We start from the raw sequence: 18,564 nt of genomic DNA on the forward strand, positions 1-18,564 counted from the left end.
TGCCTACATTCATGGATAAGCCTGATGTCTCACTAAAGATCCGTATAATCTGAAAAATCATATGACCGGATCTATGGGGATCGGTAAAGTAGAAGAGGGCATCATCTGCATATAAGACGATGCTGTAGGATATTCCTGTTGACCATTCAAATCCCTGGATCAGGGAGTCCATGCAAACCCATGAGGCTAGTGACTCAATAGCGAGTGCAAACAAGAGAGGGGAATGGGGACAACCCTGCCGATTGCCACAGCCAATGAGGAAGGGTGGGGAAATAGTACCGGCTATTTGTATGGATGCTGTTAGGCCAGTATAAAGTAATTGGATATATTTAAGAAAGCATGGACTAAAGTTCAGGTGTTTTAGCAGTATGAAAAGATATGTCCAGCTGACCCAGTCAAGCGCCTACTCTATGTCGGCGAGTAACAGGACGGCCGGATGGTTTAAATAATCAACAGCTGCAATGGCATTATGGGCTCTTCCAATATTGTTGTGGGTCACAGGCGAGATTCGCTGGTCCCCCCTGCTGCCCCGGATGCTAACCACCTGTCCCTGTCAAAGCACATCACATCATTCCAGTCCCTGCTAAAGATTGCCAAACCCTCCGGCAAAGATCCCCACCAGTCAGTCCACATAGCACTGACCGAGGGGCAGAGTAGCGTAGATGCTTCCCAGCACAATGTGTTCCCCAGATATAGGGCCCGATGTATCAAAGGCTTTAGCCCATTCTGTGTCTATGGGGAAATGTGTTGATACATATGGCCCATAGTCCCATGTACCAATATGTATCTGCTGTGTTATCTGCCCACACCTGCACAAGGGGAAAAGTGATTCTGTTGTGTTTCATGATAGCTACCCCTCTGGAGCCCCTTGTGAAGCCAGCGTGAAATATGTGTATATATCCGCAGTGGGTGAGACAAAGGGTCCTGGTGCCCATGGGATGTGTCTCTTGTAAAAATTGGATTTCCGCTCCAACTCGTTTGGACTAGCAAAGTACAATGCTGCATTTGACCTTGTGCAGCATTCCCCAAACATTCCAGCCTACCACATGCAGCCGTCCAGAGGCGGCCTCCATATCATGGTCCATCATATAGACATCGGGAGGTTACATTGCATCTGGTCAGTGGGGAAGGTGCCCACCATGAGGGAATACAGACAGTGCAGCCAGTGTAAAACCAACCATTACCTATAAAATACCCAACAACCTCTATCTCCCAACCCCAGAACCTCAAAGCATCTGAAGTATCTACCGCGGAGGCTACCCCACACTGACTCCCACGTGAGGCAAACGTATTGTTTCATCAACCCCAAATGGTCAGAATGTTACCCTTCAAACATTCACCCCGTATCAGGTCAGAATACAGCTGCAGTCTTAGAAGACAAAAAGATGTGATTCGCCTAGACCCTGCAGAGGGCTATGAGCCTCTTATTTGCTGGAGTTCAATGTCACATCTTCGGGCCTGCCACTGGATTCCTAGTTTCTGGCCTTGGAGCGCCATTGTGACCGGGATCTGTGCCTGCGCTTGTTTGTTCTGTAATCAACAGGGTTCTACCAAGGAGGAGTCTGAGTCACGCCTCGGTGGGGTGTGTGGTTTCAAGTGTCTCTGTTCATCAGTCCATGCGAAAACTTCCTCTCGAGTCTCAAATGCTACACCATTTTATTATAGTCCAGGAAAACCAATATCCTGTGGGATTCATATAGGAGTTCAGTCTAGGATGTTGCCTGTCTGAGAATGGCACCGCAATCATGAAAATTCAGGATCCGAGCGATGATGGGCCAGCCTGTTCCCTGTAGGTGGCTTCTGAAGCCGGGCGCTGTGCGTGCCTTCAATTATGAAGCAGCTGAACAGCGCAACTGTTGCGAGCCACCGGGTTAAACATTTCCCTACATCCTCACCTTGCCAGTTTTTAAGAAAGCCCACAAACCAAAGGTCATTTCTGCGGGCCTGCCCTTCCGCGTCCTCCACCCGCACTCGCCCAGATACGCAACCCGCCGACTCTTGGTGGTGCCGCTGCAGATCACTATGAGGCCGGTTGAGACCAGGCAGTTCACACTCACAGCTGAACCTCAGCCAGCTACCACCAAAGCCTCAGTGCAAATGGGTCTCACGTCATCAGCAGCTCTCAGCCTCACACTCACTACCCAGCCCCACCAGCTCATCTCCAACCACTCTGCTTCTGATCTCCATCGCAGCCAGGCACAATCAGCAGGGCCCGATGCACCTGTTCCAGGCCAGACCCACCGACAATACAACTCCCTCCGCTGCACACCATGGACCGCGAGGCCCGCATCGTCACCGAGCCAGGCTGAGGCCCTAGGCCGTATGTCTGTTGACCGCTGGTCTGACCCTGCAGATTGGCCCAGGAGATTCCCTGGCAGTCTTCGAGTCAGAGAGGAGGACGAGGTTCATCTAGATGGCATGTATCCATTAGAATGTTGAAGGATTTTGGATGGCCTGTCAGAGCTTGCCCAGAGCGCATCCACCATGTTGGACAGCTAGGCCATGCCCCCCAAAATACAACATTTTTAATAGAATAAATAACAATTAAAACATATAAAACAGAATTTAAAAAAACAATATTCTATACATCTATATATTTAACATCGATATTTTTTAAATCGATATTTCAAACATCAATATTACTTACCTCGATATTTTGCTACCACAATATGCTTGACTCGATATTTTGAATTCAATATTTTGTCTTAACACTGTGAATAACACCTGTAAATGATAAATGTCCAAATACAATCATGTACCTAATTTTTTCTGGTTAAATAAATATGAATGTGTATGTGCTCCTAAATGGTATAATATGTAACTATTATTAAAAAAATCTTACATTAAATTCTATCTGAATTTTTTTTTTGACACATCCTGTTGAAGAAAGGACTAATGGTAATTCTTGTCTATGGACAGCTTTAACCTAATGTTGGCCTATTATGAACAGTAGAGTACATATAGGGCCCTTTGGGTCAACCTTTAACTCATAACTGGATGATTTTCCTATTCATGTCACTTTATGCTCCTGATTGGGTGGGTCATCTTCGTATTCATGTGCTTGCCTCACCCAGAAGCCTGTCTGTCTCATTGTGTGTGGATAGGATAGCAAGTATCATTCCATTTCTGACATCAGATCTGGTAGTACAGTGCAGGTTACCATCTAACCCACTTTTTTTATTAAGAGCAACCCTGCACCCTGTGACTGCTTGCTCCCACTTCCTCATTTGTGCTTTGAGTGCTATCTGCATGGTGTTCATCCGAAAAAAGGATCTTTTTTTAAAGATTCCCAGTTGGCCATATGTGCATACAAATTCATATGTATGTGTGGTTTGCATCTGTATGTACTATTTCTGCAATCACAAAAAAATAATTAAAAAACAGACGGCATTGATGTTTATGCCTTCATTGCTGCCATATTTGAATGTATTTATCTCAACATTATTGTACACATAGCGCCACAGCTTTTAAAATGTTGGCTAACATTCTCTCCCATAGCAGTTAGAAGGTGTGCAATGTTGCATGTACTGAACTGTACAGTTTTACATGGTAAATATCCTTTAGAATTCTCAACAACACTCAATAATTGCTTTGCACATGCAAATGTCATAGAAAATATGTTCAGAAATGTTTAATGTTGATTGCTACCATTATAACAGAGAATCCTTGTCAAGCATGAACAGCATTGTTACTGGCAAAAGGAATAGTGACACATCTAAGAGGATGAGAGATATGTTATGTTATTAGCCTGTGCACATTAAAGCATTTTTGGAGGCATTTCCGTCCAATCCTAGAATGCCAGTTACCTTCTGGATCTGTTCTCCAAGCCAATGAGAACAGGGAGTATTGGGGTTGATTGTCAGAGGGTTGTCCAGGGAATGTGTCAGTCACGGCATTTGCTAAGAAATTGCCAAAGAGAGATTAGGAGTAGCTCCAGGTAGCAACAACTGTTGCCCCCCTCGGTGGAGCTGCAGCGCAGACACGAAGGCCTGGTAAAGTCCTTTCCAGTGCGCCTCTCAGTATTGTGTGCATTCAGTTTTCCACCTGCTTGCCACCTCTTTTCTCCCACAGAAGTTGCTTTTTTTTCCAGGATCAAACATATTCATTTGCACTGCTATTCTTCTACTCAAAAGAAACCTAAGATGGTATGTGAGCACCAGCAGAATCTTCAATGGTCTGAATTGCTATTACACATGTTGCCACAGATCCAACAATCTCCTTTTCTAATGAGCAGATCATACTACCTGCAGTAGTTCAGCATGACTTCTGCAATAAGTATTAATCTCTCTGACCTGTTCTTTTCTAATTTAGGGGCCGATTATGATGGCGGACGGACCTGAGTCCGTCCGCCACCATAGAGTAGGAGGGACCGTCCGCAGGGGCAGCGGCGGTCCCTCCGTGCAGATTAAGATGTGACCACCAGGGTGGCGGTCACATCCTCTATCTTTAACATTGCGGCGGGTGCAGCTTCAAGCTGCACCCGCCGCAATGTTAAAAATGCATGCACGGCATTTGCGTGCACAAAGCGGCAGGCACCGCGCGGTGCCTGCCGCTTTGTTCACGCAAATGCAGGGGATGTGCACCCCCCATCCCCCCTTCACCCAGGGGGCCCGCAACGGGCCCCCGAAGTGAAGGTCCGTATGCTTTTCCACGGCGGAAAAGCCGCTGTGGAAAAGCATACTTTCTACTCCATCCTAATATGGCTGGCGGTGTCTGATAGACACCGCCAGCCATGTTAATGCTTTTCCGCCGCGGTCGGAAGGCGACCGCGGCGAAAAAGCGTCGGACAGATTGCAAGACCCACCAGCCATCCTAATTTGGCGGTGGGTCTTTCAAGCATCCACGGCGGTTTTCGCTTCCGCCGGCCCGGAGGATGCGGGAAATCCACAATCGTAATAGGCTCCTAAGTTTGCATTCTCCAGAATACTTTCCTAATTTATCCCTCAGTCGGAAGTCCAAGTTTAGGGTGTTTTACCAAAGTCTTCATCTGTTCGCGGTTTTAAACATGCTGATCTGCTGCTGCTGCTGAGATTACATACCATCACTTTACTTTGAACATAAGGAATCAACTTTCTCATGTACATCCAACACACAAGATTCTCATCCTTCGTGATAATTCCCCAAAATGTTCATTGAGGTACAACGTAATTTTTCACCTAAGCATGTCTCACCATCCTGTATCTGGTGATATTTGCATGTGGCTTTGTGTTGTGGAACAAAGGCTGTTGTAAGAAAAGCATTCGGCAGCCATTTAGGAATCTAAAACAAATATGCAATGCCAATATGCTTCAAGAGCAGGACCTATTGACTTTGCCAATGCTTCCTTAATTGTTTTGCACATTACGTGACCAAGATTAAGCAAATGTTTGACAAATTTATGCCCAAACATATATGCAGCATTAGCCGGAGATTGCCTCAACAAATGAACACATGTGTATCTCTACATCACAAAATATCTTGTAACATAATTAATTTCAACATTGTGACATGCATGCACACACTGCGAGCGTGGCCATGATATTTTGTCATTTGCTTATGTGTGTGGGTGTGGTGAGTTTTGAGATAGTGCCTTGTATTTTTGTATACAATTACTCTTTTACTGTCTCATTTCTAAGTTATTTGTGCATTCTTATATAATTTTGATGCTCCATGTGTTCCTTGAAATATATTTTTAAATATAGTTTTCCTATATGCTATTTTGTTTAGATATGTTTCCTGTATGTTATTTTTTGTCGTAAATCTGTTAGTCTATAGATACTCAAATCCTGCATAATATTGTTTTTTGGCCCTTACCACATCACTCACTTTAATGGCCTTTATGATTACACAGTCTGACAGCTATGCTATTTTTGATGCTAAAGAATTGTGTGTCAAGTTTCATCTGATTATTGTATGCCTGTGTTGTGGTGTGGGAGTAGGTGATAGTGACGGTCTGTGTTATCTCCTACAAGAGAGAAAAAGAAGTTGGGACTATTCCGTGCACTAAAGTTACAGTGCTGTATTACTAGACTACGATGGTGGCCAGAGAAGGAGACTGGCTTCACCAATTGGGTGTTGAGGTTGAAGAACCTGTTGGCAAATATGTTTTTCTGTTAATGTAAATTTAAGATAGAAGTTTTAATGTCTATGTTAAAGCAGTGTAGTATTTATGTAAGACTCAGTAGTTGAGTATTATGTGAGCTACATTCATATTACATTTCTCTTTCAAATACAAAGAAAAATAAGGGCTTTTATACTAGGTTTCGCTATGTACAGTTTAACTTTTTTATGTTAATGCTGACACTTAAATGTTATTAAAAATTAAAGCACTACCTTGTTATGAGGTATATGCCTAAGTCATACATATGTATATAGAAAAATATAATTTAAATAGTTCTTTAAACTTTCTGTCACATTTTAAAAGCAAAGTGATTGCCATAATAAGAAAGTTGAAATACTTGACTTCTTTCTCTAATATAAATTCATTTATTTATTTTGCGAATGAAAGAGTTTTTCTAGAAATTAAATTGAAAGGTCAAAATAGAATGCATGATTAATGGGCATATACAACTAGTGGCAATAGATTTTTAGAGGCTGGGCCTAGAAATGGTTCAAGCAGAAGAAGAAGCATCATCAACTAATACAGCAATGCCTCTAGTAAAGATGCAAACATGCAAAAGATGGTGCATAAATTATATGTATCCAGGACTTAATCAAGGAGGCAACATAAGAAGCACACAAGAAAAAAAAAACATTGACTGCAAAAACATTACTGGTCTGATTTGTGAAATGTTAAAAAAAATAAAAGTTGTGCAGAAGTCTGAACATACACAAAATTGAATGGCAGTAGACAACATCAAATCCACACTGTTGTTATATTGGCATGCTAAAACAAGAACATTAATGTTTTTGTTTTTTATTGCAGTTCTGTATGTTAATGTTGAAGATGTTCTTGTAGTTATTTTGTATCTTACCTTACTTCTATTTAAAACAAATGATAATATAATGTATATAATTTAACATTGTTATCTTTCTCTTGAGTGGTTCCTGACATCTGTTTATTTTTTGATACTTTATAAATATATATAAACAATTCTTTCTATATATATTTCTGAACAACAAGATTTATCAATCTAATTAAATAGTGTAATATATTTCCTCTAGTTTTCTAACAAACTTAAAATATTGTCCATTTAGGATTTACTTCAGTATATTATGTTTAGTAATTAAATAAGTATGTATGAATGAATGTAAGTTAATAAAAGATTATTGTATTATAATATTGTGGGACATGGGACTAAGTAATCCCTGTGTAAATTTCAGTCTCTAATTTTCATATAATCGGAGACTTATGCTTCACGCAGTTGCCATTTTTAAAGAAAAGATGTCAGAACTTGACTATCTTTTTTTTAAAACATTTTTTTACAGATGGTACAAAGCATACAGAAATAAAGAGAAAAGAAAAAAACAAAAAAGAGAAGTACATACATTTTAACAAATAGTCATACTCAGCAAATAAGTAAAGGACATATACCTATCAATATATCCAGAGAACCCCCTGGTTCATTCAAAACTTTCCCATACGTGACTAAATCTTTGCAACAAACGTATAGATCTAAATTTAGCCAGTGCTCGTTCTCTTTGATAAATATCTTTAATAAGGGGCAACCATTAAAAAAAGTTGGAGGGTTAGCTGAGATCCATACTCTTGCAATACAAAGGCGGGCAGTTACAAGTACAATAGATAGAAAACTCCTCATAGCGGGATTATCACACGCATAATCTCTTTAGCAGTGAAAGATAAGTTAAGTCCCAGCCATTGACCAGCATATTGCGTAACCTTTTCCCAAAAACTGCATAACTTAGAACTGATACAAAACATATGAAGGATGTCGGCTGTCCAGTCAGTTACCACAATTGGGACAGCATGATCTATCTACCCCAGCTCGAACACATCCCTGTAGTGATTGTTGCCATTTACTGATTCTCTCCGGGGTATAATAAAACATAGAAATAGTACAAAATTGTTGCAACTTTAAATTTATAGAATGAGTAGAGTTATTTAATATATCCAAGGCCGACACAATCTCAGAAGTATCCATAGACATGCCAAGTGTCTGACTCCATTTAAAGGCGAAGGGGCTAGTATCAGCGCTTCTAAAATGACAAAGCTGTAAGTATATTGTGCTAATTCTAGCTTTAAGCGAGAGATTTAGTAAGGATTTTATTAGTTCATGAGAATGTGGAAGCTGCAACAGTTATCATTTTAAAAAGTAATCTCTCATTTGTAGATATTTAAAAAAATTACTGATGTGGGAGACCAACAGAAAATTGTAAAGATGCAAAAGTAGAAAAACCGCTGTGATCCTACAGCTAGCCCAATCTTTCAATTCCACATCTTGCCCAACTGCGAGCAGTGAGGTCATGAAATATACTCGGGAGGATTGGATTGTTCCATAGTTTAAAATAGTCATGCTGTGTAAGATCTTTGAGAGTAAGTGAAGAATAGTAGAGGATTTCATGCCATATGTGAACCATGTCTCTAATGTTCTTAAAACAGACCCTTTTATAATAGTTAGGATCATAAACCCGATACAGAAACATTTTACTATCTGTAGCCAGTGCTAATACGAGGCCAAAGTATGGTTGTTTATCAGTTAGTAAACTTTGCAAACGCCCAGTAAATGCAGCCCAAAAATAAAGTTTAAAGTCAGGAAGTTGCAATCCCCAAATCTTATTGGAAGGTTTAGAAAGCGTATCGCATGACGTGCTTGTTTAGAACCCCAAAGAAAACTACTGATTGCACCATCTAGTTTTTGAAACAAGTAATTGGGGACACGCATAGCAATAGCTCAAAATAAATATGAAAACGTAGGTAAAATTGTTATTTTAATTATATTGGACCTGCCTATGATGGTTATTGGAAGTTTATTCCAACTCTTAAGTTTTTTTATGACCGTGTAAAGTAATGATTCATAATTAAGTCTCCATATTTGTTCAACAGTAGCAGAGATCCGAACCCCCAAGTACGTTACGACAGTGTAGCCTCCAGTTATATGTGTTGCGAATTCTAAATTATGCAGGACTTGGGTTTTATGTGAGTGTAATTTGTATCCTGAAAAGCAACCAAACGTTTTAGCTTCTTCCTGGAGGACACTCAATGTTGTTGCTGGCTCAGATGTAAAAACCGCAATATCATCAGCATTAGCGATGGCCTTAAGTTGACACATCCCATTACTAAATGGGATGATATAAGTATTCTGATTTAGTGCTTTAATAAATGACTCTGTATATGAAGCGAACAGCAAGGGGGAGAGTGGGCACCCCTGCCTGGTACCACGCTGTATTGAAAATGGAGAAGAGTATAGATTAATATACAGAAGTTTAGCCTGTGGATTAATGTATAACGCACAAATCCATTTCAGACAGTGGCCTGGTAGAACTCGACTATCATATGTTTTTACAGTTGAGTTCCAACATCAACTGGTCTTCTGCCAGAGCAAGCAGCCAAGATGAAATGCAGATCACCAAGCTTAATTGAAGCAACTGTTTAAAGCAACAAAAACAGAAAGCTGCTTTTCTTTCTTTTGCACTAATTTTTAGCTTACGTTGACAAGCAGAGAGAAAATGTTTCTTTTTATCGGCATTTGAATAGTTAGGAAAGAGCTAGAATTTATCTGCATGTTTCTACACATTACGCGCGAGTGCAGCTTTTATTTTTAAACTAAATTGGATTTAATTGCTTCTAATATCTATAACAACAAACAACTAACAGGATTTTGATTTGTTTAATTTCGCACTAGAGGTTTTATTTCTATTCTTCATGGTTGCACATCTGCTTGCTTGTTCATATAAATGAGCTATGCACCAGGGTTTTAAGTGGTTTGTGGGTAAGGTGATGGCGTGACCATGTATGCTAGGTGACAAAGTACCCCTGGCATAAATAATAAGGATATTGCAATTTACCTTGGAGTTCCATAACCATATAAAGGAACTTCGCCTTCGTCCCCATTCCTAAATAAGGTTATGGAACTCCTTATAATGTACAGCAGGGAGTACTTTACCCCACATATAATGGATAGGGTAGGATATCTCTCTGAAATTGGTGAAGCAACAAATTGTCACAGCAAAAATCAACCTATCTGTTAATCACCACGTATAGGCTTTCTACTACTGTTTTGATTATAAATATAACATTATTCACCAAATGTTCACTGATTAATGTTCTATATGGGATGTGTGATGCATGTGCTTGTGATTTCCCCCACAAAATATTTAGACAAATGTAAAAAAAGTTCATTTAAAAGAAATTCATTTCTATAGCATAATCATGGTTCAAAACACAACAATGAAAACAGTAGCATCAGAAAGCAGATATTTTACTTAAAAGTTCTATCAATGGCTAGAATGGATCAAAGGCAGACACAACAGGGAAGTCTCCGCACTCAGGGCGAAATCTCCACAATGAGAATTCTTATTACAGAGATTCCACCCCAAGTACAGAAACTCCCCCACAACAGGGAGCCCTCTGCCATGAGTGCGGAGGCCCTTTGTGAATCAAGCCTAAACAGAATAAACACTCTAAAATCACGTTTCGTAGTAAGTAAATTTATGTCCATACATGCACTAAAAAATATAGGTTAAATAATAGTTGTAACAAAATAAATATAGAAGTTTCAAGTCACTTGCAATTCTTATATTTTGAAGTTCTAGTTCTCAAGGAAAAGGTTGACATACTTTTTCCCGAAGTTGCAAGGATAGATGATAACTGTTAGTAACACACAAAAGCATTGCCAAAAAGCCTTGTGAATACGCATCAATGTGACAAAAATACACATGAAAATGGATAAGTGAATAAAAAATGTAGCAATAAATTAAGAACTTAACCAAAGTAAAATTTTGCACTCAACAAGACACATTAAATGTTCTGAGACGAATGCACACTGCACTGGAACATTTTGATAAACTTATTTTGTTGTTCTGTTATGGTGGGCCAGGTTTGTCATGACCGCCTGTGAAACAAACCTGAGGGTGTTGATGTAGCACCCATTTGCTCCATGAGATCACCAATTTGGGTGGATTTGGAGGCTGATATATGCTCTAAACAAAAAACTCTTCATCCTTCAATAGTGCATTCACAGATTTATGTAATTTTAAAAGTATTGTAAAGTGGCATATATTCAGCACCTGGACAAATTGCTGGATTATTTTATTTAGTTAAATGGAAAACATTTATGTTTTTTTACAAGGTCCATTATGTGCATAAGTTGACAATCCATTTCATTCATGAATTATTAGGGGTCATCTGCTTTTGTAGGGACAGGCATGGAAACATTTAAACAGCCAATGATCTCTTTCCTATCACAATCTATTAGTGCAAAACCCTCCTTCATTATTTCAAGATTTTGCTCTTATGTATTTTGGATATGTCTCACAAAATCTAAAACTCCACGCCACCAGACTCCAGTGGCTATCTGGAACACATGGAGGATGTTTGGTTGTGAGTGCTGCTACTGTAGTACCTGATGATTTTTCATCATAATGGAATTGAAGCATAAACTATATGGTATCAACATGTATTGTGGACAATGTTGGTTCCAATTACTCAAGTGAATTTCCCTGTCTTTTCACATCTTCCACAGCAGTCACAAGACCTACAATTAGAAATTCTCAATGCAAATAGTTAATACAGCAGGAAATGCATGCGTTTATATCAATATTAGTCACAAAAGTCATGATATATATTTTCTATAATATTTTTGATAATGTTGCTTTATTTCATCAATGTCTTGTAACACACTGGTCATTAGGTATCCAGTCATGATTATCTAGCACAATGCTTGGATGTATGGTCAAATGAGTGTATTATGTGCCAAAAGTAAATGTAGGTTGGAACATTGATAATGTCTATTGATTATATATGATACTGTTGCAGGGATTCTGCTCCTACACAAACTGTGCACAGAGACCGAGGACCTCAGTGAATTGTGGTGTACCAAAAAACTCACCTTAGTGCCGAGAAACACTAACCAGCTAGCATCAGTGTCACATTAGCTCTTTGTCCTATAGTAAAGGAACCAATGATTAGACAACCCAGAACATGCTACTTAGGTTATACTCAGGAATGGTGGGAAGCAAAAACACTCTTTCGTTATACTCTCATACCAGTCCACAACAGGAGTAAAATAGAGACACGGGAAGGGTTCAAATATTTATTTTAATGACGTTCTTTAAGATGCAGTATCTTTGCTAACATAAGCAGACATATGATTAGAAATATTATGATCAGCATTGTTACAATTCCATAAAACACAAAAGGAGAAATCATATTACAATGATGGTGAAAAAAGGTCTTATGGCGCCTAGTATATCACCCTCCCTACCTAGGAACTATGTTTTATAAAATATAGAAGGTCTCTTAAACTTGTGAGGGGGACCCCCCTACCTCCAAGTTCAGCAGGAATGGATCACATCAGGGTCTGCAAAAGCTCTCTGTCTCTATAGAAAAACTGGCTTTGTTCAAGTGCCTGAAATCATGCTTACAGTGCATTATTAAAGGCGCCAGAATCATGTTGGCTGCAGCTGCATATATGTTATGGCTAAAACGTGAGCCGATCAACCCAAACAACAGCTACCTTGTTATGATAACCATGGAGGCTTTAGCACTCAGTGTGCAGATTAGAGTCACAATATAAGTCTAGGGATGCTGAAAACAAGCCATTCTCATGTGAAGCATTTCAGACAGCCTAACTTACAACAACAGTTATATGCAGTGTTGTGTGCAAAAGCAGCAAAAAGGTAAAATGGCGTTTAAACTTCTAATAAGCCTATGCTAACATAGGAATGTGAGTAACAAGGCCCAGCCCTCACGACACCCTCCCTTGATCCGAGAACGCACAGTAGCGGGGGCAATTTTTAGAATGCAGAGTTCAAGTTAGAATGAGACAGAACCAAGTTCCAAATTTCGCAAAGTGGATAATTGGGAGTAAAATCGGTATTAGTAACCATATAAATTGTAAAACCCAATAGGGATGTATAGTGTCAAAACACATGTAACTTGAAAAGTGATAGAGGAAACAAATGAAGGGAAAAAAAATTCATCAGTCCACTACGTGTCTATGAAGCAGAAAATATTATCGCTTCAATCCAACAGCGCATAGGCACAGTACGTTGCAACCGCCTCCAATAGGAAGTCGTTTTTATTGTCAGTGAACATTTCAGCCATCCAATTCAGTAATGGAAAAGAACACATATGTTCTTCAACAGCCAGAGCCTCTAGCACCATCAGAGGACAACTCGGGTGTTCTTCGAGATAACTGTGTGCCAGAAAGTCATGGGCTGCAGTCCATATATTCCAGTTGCCTAGGACCCCTTGAGCCGCTGCGCAGGCCATAATCCCGACTCCAGAACAGTCTAGTTCATGAGCAACTAAGGGACTCATTAGTAGACCATAATCCCTGTTGAAGAGACAAAAATCCAGAGCCCATTTAAATCTGCAATCCAGGCAGTGGAATACTGGCTGCATGCATGAAAAGTATGAAAACCGGAAAGATAAACCATACGCCACACTCAGAGTCGCCAGAGGTAGCGATCCATAGTATTCAAGCATCCGGTTACAAAGTTGGAGCAGCCGGGGCAGACCATCGTGGGGCACAGAATGTGCTACCATTTTGGAGCAAGCAAATTAACAGCAGTACACCAGCAGCCAAGGTGAGAATTAACGATAAACCACCAATGACGCTGTAAAAATTCGAATGAAAAAATGCTGGTATCACACCAAATATAGTTTGGAATGAAGTCACAAGGCCAGAACTTACTACTTTAAAAAAGTGTGCCAAGCCTGAGGCTGAAGAGGCATTAAAGATAGTGTGAATAAACGCCCCAAAATTCAGGGGAGATCTGTGTTGAGTAAGGCATGTACCTCAGTACGAGTATTAGCCACGTGAAGGACGAATGTTTCACGGGCAAATGTAAGGGCGACTTCTTTTTAAGACAAAAGAGCCCTTATTCGACTCATCTTGTTGAACTTTGCTTTCAAGGTCAGAATCGGAGATGGATGGATACATCCAGATTCCCATGTGGAGGATGAAACAGCACATTTTTACAACAGACTACACGTTGGGAGACAGTCACTATGTACGGTATCCCTGCCAGCATACCACAGCAATTTTCATTATTTAATAACAAATAACTTCCGTTCGCTAACAACGTGAAAGTAGATGAAATTGCTGGGACGGGCATACCTTTTAAAATACAGGCCAAATTCGGTGCGTCCTGATTACAGGAGCCGTGCAATTTTATATTCTTACAGACCAATGAGTGATCTGGTGTGGAAGTGCAATCTTCACCTTTCATATAAACTTCTTTTCCTTCCCTTAAGCACCTATAGGTAAAGGGCAGAGACCAAACTTCATGGAGATATGCGCTACCTAATGGCTCATATCTGCCTATGGTATAGTGCTTCATTCAAGCTTCAAATTTAAACAGCGGGACAGGTAGCGTTATTAACCCATGAATGAGCCAAACTACAGAATTTGTCTGGGCCACAGAAAATGGTAAGGGCTCTAACTTTTCAATATGCAAAAGTGAAAATGTAGCATCTTTCATTGACATAAATTGTTGTTTAACAGTCAGATTAAATAGTAAAAACAGCGAAGAAGTGTTCATATAGTCCCAAGGCACTTTCCCAGCCTTCAACGTTTATAAAGTCCATGCAAACTGCATAATAGAGCGCAATTGATTTTGACCATGGTACAAAACTGAGACTTCATCTTGCACAATATAAACGACAGAAGAAACAATATTATCTAATGTGTAAATTTGGGAAGAAAGTGTGTTAATGCTATTATCTACAACTGCAATCACTTTTTCTAAATTAGCTTGATCAATAACCCCTAACCTCGAAGCAGCTTCAATTTGGGACAGTTTCCAAACTTCGTTGTATATGGCATACATCCATCTTTCGGATCTGCCTGCTGCAGGACCTTTTACAAAGTCATTCAAATCAACATCGTCAGACAATTTAGGCAAATGAAGCTTAACTGACGCTAAAGTGGAGTGCTTGAGCCAGTTCTGACATAACTTGCCTACAGAATAGGTAGTGACCGAATGGTCACTCTGAAAACAAGGATCCACTCTAACCTGCGTATAGCCAGGGGTCAAACCTACAAAATTATGTTGGCACGAATCTGCACTTTTTTGCCATAATAACCAGCCTTGGGGATCCAAACTGGAAATGTTAAAGGATGAATTCTGTAACAGAGTCTGCAAAATCACTAAGGGACCTACTGGTATGATTATTCCAATTGGTGTATTCTCCCAAATCAGGAATAGAGTGAGCATTACATTTTTTCGATGTAGCCGATCCAAAGCAGGTAGTTTGTGAAATAGTCAAATTCAGAAACAACACATGGTTCGGGATGAGACATGCACGATGCAAAGCCTTAGTGCCTTGCACTTGCCAATTTTTAGAACCCCCAAACAGATTTATGATCAATAGTGTCTTTCCATAGCTCATAACCCCCTACTGCCAATTGCTCATTAAAGGACTTGGAATATAACAATTTTATGTGGGTAAGTCTAACTTTGGAAGATGACTTCTCAGTCATCTTAAAATAAAATGCATCAGGATGTGACTGATTAAAATCTGTAAAGTAAGACAACATTTTTAAAAGAGTCTTTGGAACTGCCCTCAACAGGAGCAGGACAATGTTCCTATTGTGTGTAATTAACCACATTCCTAAATGTGTTGGCTTTGTGCAGAAAATGATTGACATAGTGTTGGTAACAAAACAAATCAGCATAATTTGCAGAGTCTAAATACAAATCTTCAGCATCAAAGGCAGCATAATATTTCAAATCAGAAAACAGAGCCTCTATGGCTTGGACGTCCCAATCATCAGAGCGTATATTCTGTTTAACCACATCCCCCATTGACACACAAAGTACATTAGGTAAATTAATAACCTCTGTGGGTCCGTGAATCTGAAATTTGACAGCATCCCATACAATCCCATCTAAGACAGGCCAAGCAGTGATATTCATGAAAGTCTGGTCCCTCTTTACTCTGTGCGATGAGGAGTGGGGTGCCAAAGTTCCATTCATTTGTCTAATTATAGTTCTTTCTTTAACATAGTGTCCATTCACATGACGGAAAAAATACACCACAAATCCAATGGCCATGAATAAAAAAAATTGAAAAAGCACCAGCCAAATGTAAATCCATGGGGGGATTAAAAAATGTTTTTTTTTAAACAAAACAGCAAAACTCGAAACTTTTGAAGGGGACTTTGATGTGGTAGAGTCAGTGTCAAATGTAAAACGTGATTGATTAGCCGCACAGGTCTGTAAATCTGGCATAGATATGTCTGTGGGATATGTGTACTTAGTATCATCTAGAGGATCACCAGTCGGTGGATTCAATAAAGGATGTGTAACTGTATTCATCTCAATGGCAACATCAGGCCTGGTGGTAGGTGCCGGAGCCAAAACAGAGTTTATCAGCATTGCTGGACATGACACTGCAGGTGTCATACTAAAAAGAATCGGTCACTCTATGTAGTTTGACATTGTCAATGGAGATGTACCTGTTTTCCTTTCGACAAGGAAGTGGAGGTAAATTGACTGTTCTTGTACCCTGCTCGCCAAACACAGGAACGGTAGCATGATATGAGGGGCCAAACTCCATTTTGTTCTCGACCTTCTCTCGGACAAGTTCACCAACTCGGGCTAGCCAGCCAACTACCAGAATCTGCAATGCAGCATCAGATGTGGATGGCAAATGTTCCTTTGGAAGACTGTCTCTTTTGTTTTGTAGATTCTGGAAAACAGCACAATTATCATCTACGTCAAAGGGAGTGGCAGACGCCGCCAGGTCCAGACTCTCAAGGTCCGGAACAAACATTTTGATACCAAAGAGCATTTCATAAGGGGTCCGCCCACCCAGAGACCTTCTAGGGAGATTATTAAGTGCACGCTGAATGCTATTGAGGTGGGCTAGCCAGTTCAGGCCTGTACCCAAAACCCTAGTTGTCAAGGGTTACTTTAAGTCACGGTTCATCCACTCCACAATACTATTGCCCTCAGGCCGATATGGAGATGAAAAATTGACTTGGGCCCCCAATGAACGCATGGCATCTTTGTATGCCTTAGAGGCAAACGCCTCTGGTCCGAATGGAAGGTACCACATGCAAAAATTCCCACAAAAACACGCAAATCCCCTACGACAGTTTGAGAATCAGCACTCCTTTGGGGCCACACCCACACAAAGCACATGCAAGAATCAACTGCAACTAAGACATACTTATACGCAGTTTCAGAGGAGAAAGAACCACAGTGATCTAAATAAACACAACCAAGTGGTTTATTAGATATGCACAACTGTGTCTGAGGTGGTCGTGCAGCAGTCGTAGGTTTAATCTGCTGGCAAATGTCACAATGAAGGACATAATCACGCGTTTGTTTGTACAATCCGCGTCGTCAGTAACGCTGTTGTAGGAGAGATACAGTAGCTTACACGCCGGCATGCGCTGAGGCCATGCTCTCGTGAGTCGCTGTAATCAAAGTCTGTCTGTGGTCTGTGTTGTGAATCAGCCTGTCACTAACGTAGTTAATTCTCACATAAGGAACTTTATCAGGACTTAAATGATAAGAGTATTTAGAAGGGAAACCTTTTGGGTAATTACCTCCCTTCTCTGTTGCGGCAATTGCTGCCAAGATGTCATCATCAATCTTACTTTTGGAATGTTCAACTGCTGCTACTGAGTATGTGCAACTGCTGTCTTGGCCGCTTCATCGGCAAGACTGTTGCCAACAACGTGAACTCCGACACGCTGGTGACCAAGAGTATGAATTACAAGGACGAGTGGGAGCCTTTCTTTAAGTTCAGCCACTCGAACCCAGATCATTTTATGTTTTATTGTGCGGCCTTTGGAATCACAATAGTCTTTTTGAATCCAAAAGAACAAGTTGTTATTGTATGATTGAACACAGTAGTAAGAATCACTTACGATCAAAGTGGTCACACTAGGATCAGCGTACTCCAATGCAAGCATTAGAGCACGGAGCTCTACCATTTGGGCGATACAGTCCCCTAATGTCTGTGTATGCACGACATCAGACTTGAACTCTTCATCCACCATAGTACCAACCACTATTGCGCAGGCCGAAGAATAGGCATGCCTTGAATCCGTAGCCGGTTGCGTAGAACCGTCAGTGTATATGATACAATGAAAATCCTCCAGTGGCCGCATGGTCAGAGGAGCAGGATGAACAAATTAATACTGCAAAAACTCCTGAGTCTGCAAAGAGGAATCAAAAATGAACGAGACATCTGGAGATGTCAAGGACGTGGCCCATTGTATCCACCTCGGGTGCAAAGCCTTTGAATTTGGTACACTGGCTTTCATCACGACCAACCAAAATGTGTTTTCCCTGCGACAGTGCACATTCTTTGAGAATCGCCATTTGATCTGCTGTCAAAACATTTTCCACAGTGGAAAACCGCAACTCAGCCGAAGTGTACAAGTGTGACTTGTAAGCGATAGGGACTGTGTCACCCTCATTGAAAGTCAGGTATGTGAAACC

Source organism: Lissotriton helveticus, chromosome 10 (genome assembly GCF_964261635.1).
Source record: "Lissotriton helveticus chromosome 10, aLisHel1.1, whole genome shotgun sequence".
NCBI classification, from domain to species: domain Eukaryota; kingdom Metazoa; phylum Chordata; class Amphibia; order Caudata; family Salamandridae; genus Lissotriton; species Lissotriton helveticus.